Here is a 16,014-nt window from a genome sequence, read left to right as displayed (position 1 = left end):
ATAATCTCCAGCCCTTATGTAATATGAGTCTTTGATTAGGTAGCATGGAAGATACTAGAGAGGCAATGAATTAAAAATTTAGCAACAGGCAATGAGACCTGGCCAAGAAGATCAGAATGTTGAATGTTTTATACAGTGAATTTTCAAACAATAAATCCATTCTCTGATTTTTAAAATCTACAGTGGTAAAACTCTACTTTTTATCTGTGTATTTATGTTAGGTATAATATCAAGAATTAAAAATTTTCATACCTGGAAATGTATAAATGCTGCTCTTGAAACCCTGCTGAGTCACTTGAACGGAGTGAAAAAGGGAAGATTCCAAGTCAAACGCTGTGTATGAAGGATTGTCCTGTAGAGAGAGAAAATAGTTATTTATAATATACTTTCGTAGTAAGAGGCAGAAACATCTGTTAAGGTACATAATAAATATTTACTTAAATTATATGGGAGCATTTATTAGGTATCATTTTTTTAACATGTAAAAATAGATAATCTGGCACAGATTATTAGTTAGCAGATATTTATTTCCTGAATCTTAATATTAAAATTTGCAAGAAGAGATTTCCAATATTAAAATATATAATGGCAAATTGAAAATAAACATACATTTTTTTTTAAACATGGCATTTCCTTCTTTTTCTTTTTCTTAATTTTTATTGGGGAATATTGAGAAACAGTGTGTTTCTCCAGGACGCATCAGCTCCAAGTCAAGTCGTTGTCCTTCAATCTAGTTGTGGAGGGCACAGCTCAGCTCCAAGTCCAGTCGCCGTTTTCAATCTAGTTGCAGGGGATGCAGCCCACCATCCCATGCGGGAATTGAACCAGCAACCTTGTTGTTAAGAGCTTGCGCTCTAACCAACTGAGCCATCTGGCCACCCCAAACATACTTTTTAACTTTAATGATAAACTTCTTAAGATAACAGCCAGTCAAAGGCAGGCCAGCAGTTGAGATACCAAGACAACAACAAAGGTCCTATAACCCTTTTCCTGCCAGTGATAACCATATGATTTGCAAGAAAACCAAACAGAATAGCTTTAAAGATTCAACATGAAAATTTTAACATTTCTTAAAAACTGTATGGTTGGGGCCAGCCCGGTGGCTCAGGCAGTTAGAGCTCCATGCTCCTAACTCAGAAGGCTGCGGGTTCAATTCCCACATGGGCCAGTGGGCTCTCAACCACAAGGTTGCCAGTTCAATTCCTCCAGTCCCGAAAGGGATGGTGGGCAGCGCCCCCTGCAACTAAAATTGAACACGGCACCTTGAGCTGAGCTGCCCCTGAGCTCCCAGATGGCTCAGTTGGTTGAAGCGCGTCCTCTCAACCACAAGTTTGCCAGTTCGACTCCTGCAAGGGATGGTGGGCTGCGCCCCCTGCAACTAGCAATGGCAACTGGACCTGGAGCTGAGCTGCGCCCTCCACAACTAAGACTGAAAGGACAACAACTTGAAGCTGAACGGCACCCTCCACAACTAAGATTGAAAGGGCAACAACTTGACTTGGAAAAAAGTCCTGGAAGTACACACTGTTCCCCAATAAAGTCCTGTTCCCCATCCTCAATAAAATCTTTAAAAACACACACAAAGCTGTATGGTTAAGAGAGATGTGTGTGTGTGTGTGGGGGAATTCTATTACATATGTTAAGAAAGCGCCACTACAGTCACCTACATCTTTTATAACTCTTATCTGATTTACCGGATTGAACCACAGTTTATACCACAATTTGTAACAGCAGCTGAACAACTCTTGCTAGAAAAAAATTTCAGTTTCTACTATATTCCAAACCTTTTTAATTACCACCACCACCAACAACAAAATCTGTTCCACTATTTCTTTTTTCATTGACCATGAAGTTTTGTTAACAGAGTAGGAAAGCTTTACGTCCACAGGAAGTGGAAAAATGACTTTGATGCTTTTTATAAACCAATCAATTAAGCTAAGAATTCCCACCAAATAATTTTGAGTAAACTAATGGAATCACTTTTTTAAATAATATGCATTTTCTGATTATAAAAGTATTACATACTTACAGAAAATTTAGAGGATGCAAGCAAGTATAAAGAAGAAAACACATGATTCAACTACCCACTCATGAGGTCTGAATTTTGGCAACGTAAAACCATTCAAAACACTGCTGACCTAGGGGTTTACCAAAAAAGTTTTAAGCATCAAACAATAGAGAAAATAGCCAAGATGATTTGAGTATTCCACAAAATGTAATGTGATCCCTTATGATTATATATATATATATATATATATATATATATATATATATATATATCCCACAGGGTCTCTATAGCTGGGAAGAATGGGAGAAATAAACAGAAATCTAAATGAAAAGACAAAAGCAAGCTGAGCAAAGGGGATGGAGGTGGGAAGCAGCAAACCCCTGACAGTGGGTTATCAACACTTTTTAAATGTCACATTTAAAGTACAGTGAAGAATAGAATTGGCTATGAAAAGGATTGTAAGAAACACCAGTCATTAAAACAGTAGGATCAAACTGAGGGATAAACTAGGGCTTTGTAGTTGGAGGAACAAAATGATTTTTGAGAACAACTCCTTGCTACACTAAGAGCTCATCTATCTCCTGGCCCCAGTGAGCTAGGAGGGCACTCAGCAAAGGGTATTTACTCTAATAGCTTTAGATTCACTATTTCAACAATGCTACTTAAGAGCACACTAACTATAACTAGTACTGACCTGTGTATTAGGCCTGTGTAGTGACAAGCAAAAGTTAATTCTGTGGCTTTTGAAGAGAACGGATTTCTGAACCTAGTCTGTGCCCTAAACATTTGTACACACTAACCACATGTCATTTTTAGGAATAATCACCAAGTTCTACCCTAGCAGATATTAGAGATTTGTGTCTTAACCCTTAGCATCCTTTTCTAACCTCCTTCTGGAAAATAAAAAACACATTTTTCCAGACTCCTGTACAATTAAGTTTCCCATGAGAAAGGGGATCCATCCATTAGATGGTCTTCTGTGAAATTTGGAAGGCAGAAATAAGGCAGGAACCATCTTTCTGCTGTTTTGGCTATTAACGCTGGCAAGGACATTTGTGGAAACATTGGGTTTTTCTGCAGCAGCTCTCCAGTGTCCAGAGCTTCATGGCTGTCAAGCGACAAGTTTGGTGGAGACAGCCATTACTAGTTGGTGCGTGCTGAGGATCAGCTTCAAGGAAGCAATTTCTTGACCTTTGAATTGTAGCTAGCAATGCCACCAGGAACTCAGCAGTGCCAGAAGTTCCCTTCCCTGCAGGGCCTGTTTGGCAGTCTGGTTCTGGGAGCCATTTCTGAAGGCCCAGCCTGGAGCCCACTCCTCCCAGCCCTTCCAATGATTTTGTAAGCATTCAATTCCCTTTAGTAAACAAATTAAAACACTAAAGTGGTTACTGTTTCCTGAAACTGGGCCCAGATGACATATTAGTACATCATTTGCCTCAAAATTTAAGTGGAAGGATGAGTAAGTAGTCTGTTTGTGAGCAGCAGTATCGGGCAACATGCTGGGGGTACAGGCTCTGGAATCACAGTGCCTAGGTGCAAATTCTGCTTCTGCCACCCACTAACTGGATAACATGGGAAGTTAACGCCCTGTGCCTCAGTTTCTTCATCTGTAAAATGGGAATAGTCATAATACCTATACTGGGGCCAGCCCGGTGGCTCAGGTGGTTGGAGCTCCGTGGTCCTAACTCCGAAGGCTGCCGGTTCAATTCCCACATGGGCCAGTGGGCTCTCAACCACAAGGCTGCCGGTTCGACTCCCGCAAGGGATGGTGGGCTGCACCCCCTGCAACTAGCAACAGCAACTGGACCTGGAGCTGAGCTGCGCCCTCCACAACTAAGACTGAAAGGACAACAACATGACTTGGAAAAAAGGCCTGGAAGTACACACTGTTCCCCAATAAAGTCCTTTTCCCCTTCCCCAGTAAAATCTTTAAACAAACAAAAAAATAATACCTATACCTTCGAGACTTATGGGACAGAGTAAATGAGAAGATAATTTAAATAGTGCCTGCCTTATAACAAGCCGTTGACAGATGTTAGCTATTATTATAGTAATAATAATAATGTCTATTATTATTATGACTAATTATGCAGACAACTTTAAAACAGTTTTGACTCGGTAGAAAATGTAAACATCTTAGAATTTTATTACCACATTTTTTTTTTTGTGGCCTACAGAATACTAATTTATACAAAGTTGAACACAGAAAAAAATCTGATTGGTCCATCAGATTTGTGTAGCCAGAGTGATCATTTTAAAACTACAGTGTACCTGAGGACATCAAAGCTCTACACTAACTAGTCAACTCTAATCAGAGTTACTCTAACTAGTTCATTGCAGACCTCACCCTAAGGAAGAGTTATTCTTTAGAAACAATTTTTGCCATTTTCCCGTTTCAAATGTTCCCCCATTAATTACGCTCTATGAACCAGGGTGTTTGTTATTCAGATTTTTTTCAGCTTCATTGAGCTATAATTGACAAATCAAATTACACGATATTTAAAGTGTATACTGTGGTGACGTGGTATACAGTACAAATACATTGTGAAATGAGTCCTCCCACTAGTTAATTAACATGTTCATCACCTCACATATTTATCTTTTTTTTTTTAAGGTGAGAACATTTAAGTTCTACTCTCTTAGCAAATTTCAATTACATAATAGTGTTATCAACTATAGTCACCATGTTATACATTAGCTCCTCATACCTTATTCATCTGATAGCTAAAAGTCTATGTGTGCCCTTTTGCCAACCTCTCCCTATTTCCCCCACGACCCCAAGCCCCTGGCAACCACTTTTCTACTCTGTTTCTATGAGTTTGACAAGTTTTAGATTCCACATGTAAGTGATAACATGCAGTATTTGTCTTTCACTGATTTATTTCACTTCGCACAATGCCCTCAAGGTCCATCCAGTCTCAAATGACAGAATTTCTTTCTTTCTCATGGCTAATTATTATTTGCATACACAATATAATATGAACAACAAAACAAAGTGTCTGTTAATAGATGAATGAATAAACAAGATGTGCTCTATATATGTGAGATATACATATATATATTCTAATGTACATATTAAGAAGGTCTTTGATAAAAATTATGGCCTGGTTTAGTGTGCTGAAGTGTCTTCTGATGATGAAAACTACATTGTAGATTTTGAAATAAAGCTTCCTCCAAATATTCTGAAATTCTAAGAACCTAATGTTGCCCCTTATCCGTCAGTGCTAGTGAGAGAGAGGGAACTGAAGCTGATACGAAGGTGTTTGTTATATCCTTGATGTTTCAGATGCTGCTTTGAGAGCCAAGGCCTCAAAGCAGTGGAGATTTTTTAAAGGGTTAGAAAAATAACTGAAATAAAGCAACTTCGTCCTATGATTCAATAATTACTTTTATACTGTTCCAAACTCCATACAGCTATATATGTTTTCTTTTTCTATTTAAAGCAGAAATCTTTCTTATCTTTTTATGAGAAGGGCAGATATTCGAACTGAAAGGTGCTATGTATTCATTCAATACATATTTATTGAATGAGCACCTACTCTCTGCCAGGCTATCCCTGGTCCTGGGAAATACAATAATGATAGATGCCATATCAAAGGTCAGTGCTCTGGCACATCACGGTGTCTATCAGGAGAGAGTCAGAAAAAAAGGCTTTAAAACAAAGTTACAATACAATGAAGACAATACTCCCAATAGAAAGGAACAGTAAAACCAAAGAAGCAAATGACTGTCTGTGCCTGGGAGTGTCTAGAAAAGCTTCCAAAAGCCAGTAACAACAGCTGAGTTGGGTATTGAAGGAAAAGTTCATACATGAAAAAAAGACAAAGGGCATCTTAGACACAGCACCAAGGACAAAAACACAGACAGGTATTAAACAACATGGCTCCTTCAAGGATGAGAAAAAGTTTGCTATGGCTAGAAACGTAGTGCTGATGGAGAGATAGTGGAAAATGAAAAGAAAGCAATATGTAGGTACCAGGTCCTGAAGCCCCACCACTTTTTAGGTTCGAGGAACTTCTGAAGGATTTTAAGAATGACATAATTATAGATCTACCAATGACTACCTGTGTGACTTAGTCAAGTTACTTAACTCTAAGCACCAGTTTCCCTTTGTAAAATGAGAATACTGACTATTAAGAGGCTCTGAGGAAGTCTGTTAAGAGGATTAAATAAGATAAATAAGATTAATAGCAATAAGAAATTAAGACAAATAGCAATAAGCACATGAAGATATGTTTAACATCCTTAGTCATCAGGGAAATGCAAATCAAACTCACAATGAGGTACCAATTCATACCCACCAAGATAGCTATAATAACTGCCCTCCTCCCCCACCCCCAACACACACAAATAGCAAGTATTAGCCGGGATGTAGAGAAACCCGAACCTTCACACACTGCTTGCTGGTGGCAATGTAAAATGGTGCAGCTGTATTGGAAAACGGTCTGGCAATTCCTCAAGTGATTAAGCATAGAGTCCCCACATGACCCCACAATTCCATTCCTGGGTATACATCCAAGTGAAATAAAAACATACGTCCCCACAGAAATTTGTACACACATGTTTACAGCAGCATCATTCATAGTAGCCAAAAGGTAGAAACAACCCAAATGTCCATCAACGGGTAAATGGATAAACAAAAAGTGGTATATGGGATACAATGGAATGTTATTCAGCCATAAAAAGGAATGAAGTACTGGTACAGGATACAATGTGGATGAATCTTGAAAACACTATGCTAAGTGAAAGAAGCTAATCACAAAAGACTACATACATACTATACAATTCAATTCATATAAAAGTCCAGAATAGGAAAATCTATAGAGACAGAGAGTATTATAGACAAGTGGTTGGCAAGGGCTAAAAAAGGAGGGATGGGGAAGAAGGATGGAATGAGGGGCGTAATAGCTAAAGGGTACAGGGTGTCCTCTTGAGGTGATGACAATGTTCTAAAAGTGACTATAGTGACAGTTGTACACATCTATAAATGTACTGAAAACCACTGAATTGTATACTTTAAATAAGTGGATTGTATGCTATATGAATTATATTTCAATAAAGCTGTTCAAAAAAAATTATACGATCCAGTAAGTCCCCTCCTAGATATATACCCAAGTGAAAATATACATCTACATAAAAACCTGTACATGAATGTTCAGAGGCATTATTCCTAAGAGCCAAAAATAGTAGCAACCCAAATGTCCATCAGCTGGTGAATAGATAAGCAAAATGTGGTATATCCATACAATAGAACATTATTCAACCATAAAAAGGAATAAAGTACTAATACATGCTACCACATTGATGAACCCTAAAAAGCTGAAGCTAAGTGAAAAAAGTTATTCACAAAAGACTGTATCTTTTATGATTTCATTTATATGAAATGTCCAGAATGAGCAAATGATAGAGTCACAGAGTAGATTAGTGGTTGTCAAGGGCTAGGGAGATGTGGGAATGAGGGGTGATTATTAATGGATATGGGGTTCTTTATGCATTGGAGGAATGTTCTGGAATTAGAAGGTGGCAACAGTTGTACAACTTTGTGAATATAATAAAAAACACTGGATTGTACACATGAAAAGAGTGAATTTTATGGCATATGCATCATATCACAATAAAAATGGCTAATATTTTGTTGATATAAGAACATCCAAACCTGTAGAGAATGTTTATAAAAATTTACTTCAGCCTAACAGAGGATACACTTGGAAGCAAGATCTAAACAGACTGAGATAAATGCTTCCAAGAAATGACAGTTGGCAGCTTCTTTTATGCATTTGGAATTAAGGAGGGAAGGTAAAGAAGATTATAAGAAGGAAGGAGAAAGCAAGGCAGGGGATGGGATTCCAGGATAGTTAAGAAAGATTATTTAGCTCTTAAGGGTGGTCACCCTTTCGAAGGAGGGGTCTGAAAAAAGGCATTTCAAAGAGGCATTAACATAGATGTACAGAAACAATGGACACGTCTGGCTTAAGGCAAAGATAAGCCTTTTACTAAAGAAGTTATACGCCTGGGGCTGGACTACTGCCATGACCTGCCCATTCAGGAATTTATGATCAGATCACCCTATGAGATTACTTCCCAGAGAACATCTTTTTCACCCACAATTTGAATGTTTACTGGACACTGTGCTAAACACTTTACCCTCATTATTGTATTTCAGTCCTCACAATAGCCTTCTGAGGTAAGTGCTGCTATGATCCACATTGTATAGATAAACTGAGGCACAGAGAAATTAGAAATGTCCAAGATTGCACAAGGAGCAAGTGAACAGAGATGGAGGCTGACTGACCTCAAACTGAGATTCCTAAATCTTTCATTCTTCTGACCATAGTGTATGCAGAATACCTAGCACAACGCCTGGCATGCAGCTAGGACTCGATAAAAATTAGGTATTACTATTATGATGACTAATTTGCATACGCAGAAGAAAACCTGAGACAGCTTGGAGGAAGCGGGACTGTTGGGAGAGGCAGGGCCAGGGAGACCAAATTAAAGGCTAAAAACAATTGTCAAAGCAAGAAATGGTGAGGCGCTGAAATAAGACAGGCAGTGGAGACAAAGGAAGGAGCAGAAACAGGAAGTTTTCCAAGAAAATAAGAATTGTCATATAAATTGGGGGCCAGTTACACAGTTACAACTTGATAACATTTACATCCATAGGGCGTTCACAATTTGCACTCATAATAGTACTTAAATCATCAAGAAAGGTTCAAGTTATTTTTAAAATAATGTGATTAAATCATGGAAATGGATAACATGTTTTAAATTTTCTTCTATCAGTAGATTGACAGTAGAAGGTGAAACAGCAAGTTATACTAATTCATGTGGGACATCCAAAATTCAATTGGAAACATTTAAAATATCTTTGCGAGTTAAATATCTATAATAGTCCCAAGAATTAAAGAATTCAATATTCCCATCAAGTTAAAAGATCTTTAAAAAGATGGATGGAAAAGACAATTACATATTTTAGGAACCACTAAGTTAAAAGGTCTTTGGAATTGAAGAGAAATACATGTATTTCTATGAGTAGACTACAGAGTGAGGTAACGAGTGCAGCCTGAGTTAAGGTTGGGGGCTAGAAGTCCATCTCTTTTAAGACATACGTGCAACCAATAATCTAGAACTTAGAGTGTCCCATCAGTCACCAAAACAAATCTCATTAGCCTCCTTAGCAAAAATCTCTGGATCATAAGGAACTTCAGCTAACTGGCATGGTAATTGTATTCTTTGGTGGATAAAGATCTTTTAATCCTGGTTTATCAATGAAGGGCTGTTGCTCCTGGGGTCCCACAAACACACCCATACCTGAGGCTCCAGGAAGATTAGACTGGAAAAAAAAATTTAGGATTTGATTCTCCTTCCTGCGAATTTTGAACTTTCTTCCGATAAAGATCAGTTACGGTTTTTACAGGAGAGGAGTGATGTGACCGACTGACTGGCTTTCTGGAAGACTCTGTAGGTGCCTCTAGGAGGAAATGGAGAGCACGAACATAAGGAGGCAAGGGTGCTGGGACGCTGCCCTCGTTCCCGGCTTAGAGATGAAACTCCATGCTTAATGAGTTTCCTCACCTGTAAAATGGAATAACCATCGGACTGACTGGGTGGTTGTTTGATGTGAAATTGAGTGATATAATTCATATAGAAAGCACTCAATTTACTAAATAAAGTCCTGCAAATATTAACGTTTCTTAAGAATAGAAGTAACACTGACGCGGGTAGCTAAAGCCCATTAGGTGGGAATCTACCACTTCCAAACACGTCTTGGGCTAAAACTAATATAATACTTTACGTCAATTATACCTCATTAAAAAGAATCCACTTTTCGAAAGATGTGGAGTCTGGCTATTGGCACAATCAATAACGAATAAGCGCATTTTAAGGTTAAGGGGGCCAAACCTCTCACTTATAAAAGTGGCAGTCTACATCGGTAGTAGGTGTGTATGTGTGGTTCCGTCATAAAACAATAATCACAGCTCAATATCTGTTAGCTGCCCTCGGTCCTTAGCCTGGGTCTGTCGCATGATGATATAAAACCAAAGGATGGAGGATGTACGGAGCAACTCGGACTACTGCCCAGGATGCCACCTTCCCGAGGAAGCAAACGCCCGGGGCTGCGTGGGAGAAGCCCCGATCCCTGCCGCCCCATTGGGCGGGCCGCCCGTCACTCGCCGTGCAGCCTGAGCCCGGCTGGCCGCCGACCCTCCGAGAGTCCGCGGCGCCCGACGGCTCCAGACACGCCCGGCACCGTCCCCGCGCCGCCTTCCCGCCGCCGCCAGGAGGCTCCGTGCGCCTTCCCGCCTTTCCCCGCGCTGCGGCCGGGCAAGGCCGGGAGGCGAGGCGGGCGCGGCGCTCGGCTGGGGTGGCGAGGCGGGCGAGGACGGCGACGGCGCGGCCATTGTCCCGCATCGCCTCCTGGGCGCGCAGGATGGGCTGGCCGGGCGGGGCGGCAAGGCCCGGCGGGCGCGGGGTCTGGGAACCGGGGCGCCCCGGCGCCGCCCGCTTCTCCCCGCGGGCCGCCGCCTCGAGGCCGCGTCCTCCGTTGCCGGCTGCCCGAGCCGCCTTTGTGACCGTCTCCAGCCCCTCAGAGCCAGCGCGCCGCCGCCGCTGCGCCCGGGGCTGCAAATGGCGCCCGCTCTCCTCTGCGCCTCCCGCCGCTCGCCCGGCCCGGGGACGTCTGGGGCACTGCGCCCCGGGCCGCATCCCGCCGCGGCGGCTGCCCGGGTAATCAGAGCCCGCGGCGCCGCCGCCCGTAGCAAGGCTCGCGGGCCGGTCCCGGCAGCCCCGACGCCCCGCCCGCCCTCCGCCCGCTCCGCCCGCAGCTTCTTACCGCGGGCCGCGGCGCACCGGCGGGTCGCGCGCGCGGGCTTCGGGAAGATTCCTGGTCCTCCGCAGGGGAAATACCCCCTCTCGAAGCCGTTCCTTTGCGCCCTAAAACAAGTAGCCCCAACGTGAGAGAAACAAAAGGTATTTGCTGACGTGGGCGTTGGACAGAAACGCCCGAGGGCTGGGGACACAATTAAAGGGGCAACGCACAGATTTCAGGCACCAACCAGCAGCTTCGCCCACTCCCCCTGCCCTTGCCTACACCCCGCTGCACCCTGCAGAGGCACTGGGGTGCCCAGATTCCCTAGCAGTTGGCTACGGAATCATTCTTTAGTCAGGAGCTGAAATTTAAAATTATACTTTACGTTGGGAAAGGCGCCTCCGGAGGGCAGAAGGGCTGGATTTCTAGGATCTGGGGAATTTGGTTTAGGAAAGAGGGAGGGACTTAGGCGTGCCCACAATTACTGTATAAGTACATGTGACATTATTGTACTTAAGTTCAGCAACGTCAAATGTAAGAGATTTCCACAGAATTTTTCCCTTTACTGAAGCACGTATTTTAGTCGGGGATAACCTTTTCTAAACCTGTACAGGTCACAAGCTTATCATTGAAAGAGGAAACCCAGAGAGGCTAAGATAAGAGAACATAATTATTGGTTAAGTTCAGAGAAAATAGAAAACTATTGAAAATTGCAGGTTTTGTGTCTTCAAACACAAAAATTCATTGTACATCAAGCCTTTTGACATATCTATGTTACTAATTAATATTTAGAATACTAACATATTTGCTAAAATCTTAAATCATTGAATTTTCACTGTTACTACGAAAACATTAATTCTATAAACTAAATTAGTTTTCTAGTTCCTTATGCTGGGATCAGGTACTGAAAAGTGTTCTAAGGTAGTAAAACTAAAGGGGAAAAAAAAGACTCAAAATTTGCATTTAGCTTCTTGATAGATTCCTGTGTCATACCGGGTCATACTGGACAAAGTTTATTTGGTTTCATCAACTGCATTTTGAGACTCATACTGCTCTATGAGAAGGATACAAAATATTCACAACTATTTCTTAAAGTCACTTCTGTATTGTGCTAGAGGTGTTTTGTTATTTGTATTTCCTCACATACTGAACAGATAAATGGAAACATGTTTGAAAATCATTAGGCATCAAGAGTGTTGGTTGTCTTCAAACTACTCTGCTAGCATCCCCATTGAGAATTCTCTCAGAAAGCCCTGGGCATTGTTATAGCTAAATTTTTATCTTAGCCTTTGTTAATTAAAACATGCAGTAGAGTTCCACAAACTCGTTCCTCAACAGAGCACAACAGATTGGTGATATAAAATCTTTTTTGCAAGGAGGAAGTAGTGGAAGTTTTTTTTCCTTACCTTCCCTGCCCTAGCTTCTGAAACTCAATTATATATTTGGAGAATTTCTTACGTTATGATTAATTAATGGGAAGTAGAATCTGCTTTCTGCAATAGAATCTGGAAATGCCAGGGACTTGCTTTCCTAGAAGCTCTTGTGGTTAGGGCTTTGGTCAGGGACTGACTATGTGTGTTTTTTTTAAGATTTTATTGGGGAAGGGGAACAGGACTTTATTGGGGAACAGTGTGTACTTCCAGGCTTTTTTTCCAAGTCAAGTTGTCCTTTCAATCTTAGTTGTGGAGGGCGCAGCTCAGCTCCAGGTCCAGTTGCCATTTTTCTAGTTGCAGGGGGCACAGCCCACCATCCCTTGCGGGAGTTGAACTGGCAACCTTGTGGTTGAGAGGACACGCTTCAACCAACTGAGCCATCCGGGAGCTCAGCGGCAGCTCAGCTCAAGGTGCCATGTTCAATCTTAGTTGTAGGGGGCGGAGCCCACCAAGGGACTGACTACATGTTGATAATCAGATGCACCCACCAGGAACTTTGAAGAGTGGGCTATGACACCAAGAAGCAGGACCCTCAAAGAATCTTTTCTGGTCGTGGTGACAATTGCAACAAGATATCTCCAGGTGCCACCATGCTGCTAGTGGCAACATCCACTGTCCAGAGCTAATGTTATCAGTGGTGCCAGCTGCCTGCCATGTTTTACTGACAGCAGTGTTGGTGTCCTCAGCAAGCCAGTTCTGTGGTATGACTTGGCTGTTGTTTCTTCCTGTTTAACATCGACTCTAACCCCTGTGTTCTGTGCTTCCTGTGGTTCTGTGAACTTTTAATATATTCCTTTCTGCTTAAATCAGCCAAGGCCAGTCTCTGTACACCTAAGAACCCTGCCCAGTACAAAATGTTAAGAAGGCATCTGCACATGTGACCTAAAGCTTACTAGGTAAAATTGTGTGAGATAAAATGTTACCATCAATGTCGGTATAGCTGGGAATTAAAACCATGGATATGGATTGAGAGAGAGAACATAAAGTGAGGAGAAGAAGGCTTAGAAACAAGCTTGAACAACTTCGTTATCTAGTTGCTTACCCAGCCACAGGGGAAGGTAACATTGCAAATAAGACTGAGAAGGGACTAGGGATGAAGGAAGAGACATTGGATAGTGTGGAGTTAAACAAGAAAGGAGATTTGGACAATAGTGTTCAATGCTTCTCTTAACAGCCTAAGAAAAAATGTCATTAGATTTAGCAATTTGAAGGTCACTGAATTCAGAGAACATTAAACTTGACAGAAGGAAGCAAAATTTAGATTAGAGGAATAAGTGGGAGATGAAAAAATAGAGATTTCATTAAAATAGACAACTCTTAAGAGATTATTGCTGTGTAATAAACCACCCCAAATTTAGTGGCATAAAACAAAAACTTTCATTATACTCATAGATTCCATCGGTCAAGAATTTGACAAGTCACAGCAAGGATGGCTTATCTTCTGTTCGACAATGTCTGGAGTCTCAGCTAGGAAGACTCAATGGCTGGAGGGTACTTGAACTGCTGGGAACTGAAAGCATCTGGAGGTTTCTTCACTCACAGGTCTGGCACCAAGGCTGGGATCCCTTGAAAACAGCTCAGCTATGATTGTCACCTGGAGCACCTACATATGGCCTCTCCATGTGGCTTGGGCTTCTTGCAGCATGGTGCCTGGGTTCTGAAAGGGAGTACCCCAAGAGAGAGCATACCAAGAGAGGGTATTCCAAGAAATCTAGGAAGAAGCTGCATGATCTTTTATACCCATCTACAGAACTTGTATTGCTTCTCTTGCCATATTCCATTGTTTAAAGTAATCAGATGCCTACCAAAATTCAAGCAGAAGGGGACATAGCTGCTATCTCTTAATGGGAAGAATGTCAGAGAATTTGGGGTCGTGTTTTAAAACTACTATAGGCAGCGAGGGTATTAGCTAGAAAGGGATGTGTAAAAGACTTGAAAAATGTTTAAATGTTGAGGGAAAGCATAAAGATGAGAGGGAGATATCGAATATACAGGAGGAATAATAGTGAATGAAGTTCTTTAAATTCTGGGAGAAGGAAATGAAAATGTCAAATAGAGGAACAGTCCCTGGATAGGGAAAGGGATAACTTCACTGTCTTCATTGAAACTGGAGAGCAAAGAGAAGACCATGGATAGTTGTGCAGGTTTTAAAATGCCTACATATTCTTTGATCCTGCTCCCTTCAAGAGTGAGTTGGACTTAGTGACTTGCCTCTAAAGAATAAAGTAAAAATGATAGTGTGTGATTTCAGAGTCTTGGTGATAAAAGGCAAAACAGCTTCCTGCTTGTTCTTTCTGTCTTGGATCAGTTGTTCTGGGAGAAGCCAGCTGCCTGAGGATACTCAGACAGCCATGTGGGGATGTAGTGAAGATTTCTGCCAACAGCCATGTGATTGAGCCATCTTGAAATGTATCTTCCAGCCCCAGACAAGCCTTCAGCTGACTGCAGCCCCAGCTAACAACTTGACTGAAACCTCATGAGAGATCCTTAGCCAGAACCAACCAGCTAAGTTGCTCCCAGATTTCTGACCCTCAGAAACCTTGTGAAGTAATGAATGTTTGTTGTTTTCAGCCATTATGTTGTGGGGGTAATTTGTTATATATACAGCAATAGATAACTTATACAGATCGGGGTACCTAAAAGTGCTACCATAACAAAAACCTACATATGTGACTTGGGAACTGGGCAGTGGGTAGGAGCTGGAAGGACTTTGAGATGAGTGTTAGTAAAATATAATAGAGTCCAGATGGCCTTTGAGGAAGCTTCAAGTGAGGGCTTAAAGGAAAATCACAAAAACTCCTATTGGACACTAGAGGAAAGGGGGTCCTTGTTATGTATTGGCAGAAATTTAGCAACACTATTGCCTGAAGTCAGGTGAAATGTAGAAAATGGTACCTGGTGTGTTGGATGATCTTGCTAAGAAGATTTCTAAGTAAGTTTAGAAGGGGTCACCTGGTCTCCTTGCCACTTAGTAAAATATGAAAGGAGACAGATAAACTAAAGGAAGGACTATTAAACAAAAGAAAGTCAGAACTTGCTAGTTTTGAAAATGTCTAGCCTCTCCAGGAGGCAGATGATGCTAAAATTAAGAAATGGCTTCTGAGCAAAGATTAAATCCCAGGTAATGCCAAGAAAACAGTCGAAAGATGAAGTCAACGGAGTAGCTCTAAATCCTTTGTTAAGATCTTGGAAAGATCTAAGGTGCTACCTCAGAGTACTGTTTGGTTAGATAAAAGTCATCTAAAGATTGGGGAGGAGGGAAAAAAAAAAAGATTTAAGAAAGTGACTCATGGATCCTCTCAATCAAACAATAGAATTCTAAAAATCTTAAGGGCATTCATTGTTCCTTAGCAGAAGACCTAGAGAAAATCTTAGCTTGAAGAGCTTTGTGCTGGTACCTTCTGTCAAATGGGGTGAACCCCAAGAAATTCACAAGAGACCTATATTGTTTTTAAAAGGAATACGGCCTGTTTGCACTGAAAGGGTCAGAAGCAATACAAAAATGAAAAGATATCTTCTAACCTCCAAAATTCTGATGGATGCAATCTGTGAAAACTATGCAATAAAGAGGTGATGTCTTTCATGCAAAAGGAAGGATGACTCAGAGGGCCCAGAGGGTAGAACCAAGAGCCATGGATGATTATCCCCATCCCTGAATCCTAATCATTTCCAGCATCTGCCTAGTTGGATTGCAGAATTGCTATGGACCAATGATTCAGTTGTGCTTGCAGTTCTGCCCTTTTTGAGCAGAAATATCTATAGTG

At 41.4% G+C, this 16,014-nt stretch overlaps 1 protein-coding gene and 1 long non-coding RNA gene across 4 annotated transcripts in view; one reads left to right on the top strand and one right to left on the bottom strand.

Annotated features, from left to right (window-relative positions):
• ZBTB8A (zinc finger and BTB domain containing 8A) overlaps window positions 1-10,980 on the bottom strand; it is a 42,016-nt gene extending 31,036 nt beyond the window's left edge. For 2 of the 3 annotated variants that reach the window (XM_088790917.1, XM_088790915.1), the window contains exons 1-2: window positions 10,842-10,980; window positions 253-352 (exon numbers count right to left, since the gene is read on the bottom strand). The gene's annotated coding sequence lies outside the window, so the exon portion shown is untranslated. Of the gene's footprint in view, window positions 1-252; window positions 353-3,641; window positions 4,762-10,841 lie in introns of those variants that run through there. The other variant, XM_088790918.1, reaches the window with a different exon arrangement.
• On the top strand, window positions 10,844-14,820 carry LOC148755649 (uncharacterized). Its single transcript, XR_016018603.1, has 2 exons — window positions 10,844-10,978; window positions 13,643-14,820. It is a non-coding gene; the product is annotated as an uncharacterized LOC148755649 (long non-coding RNA).
• The last annotated feature ends 1,194 nt before the right edge of the window (window positions 14,821-16,014 follow it).

The sequence above is a fragment of the Rhinolophus sinicus genome, chromosome 14 (assembly GCF_057876585.1).
Source record: "Rhinolophus sinicus isolate RSI-liver-muscle chromosome 14, RSI-T2T, whole genome shotgun sequence".
NCBI classification, from domain to species: Eukaryota; Metazoa; Chordata; class Mammalia; order Chiroptera; family Rhinolophidae; genus Rhinolophus; species Rhinolophus sinicus.
Note: the sequence above shows the minus strand (reverse complement) of the source record. Positions and strands in the feature narration are given on the sequence as shown.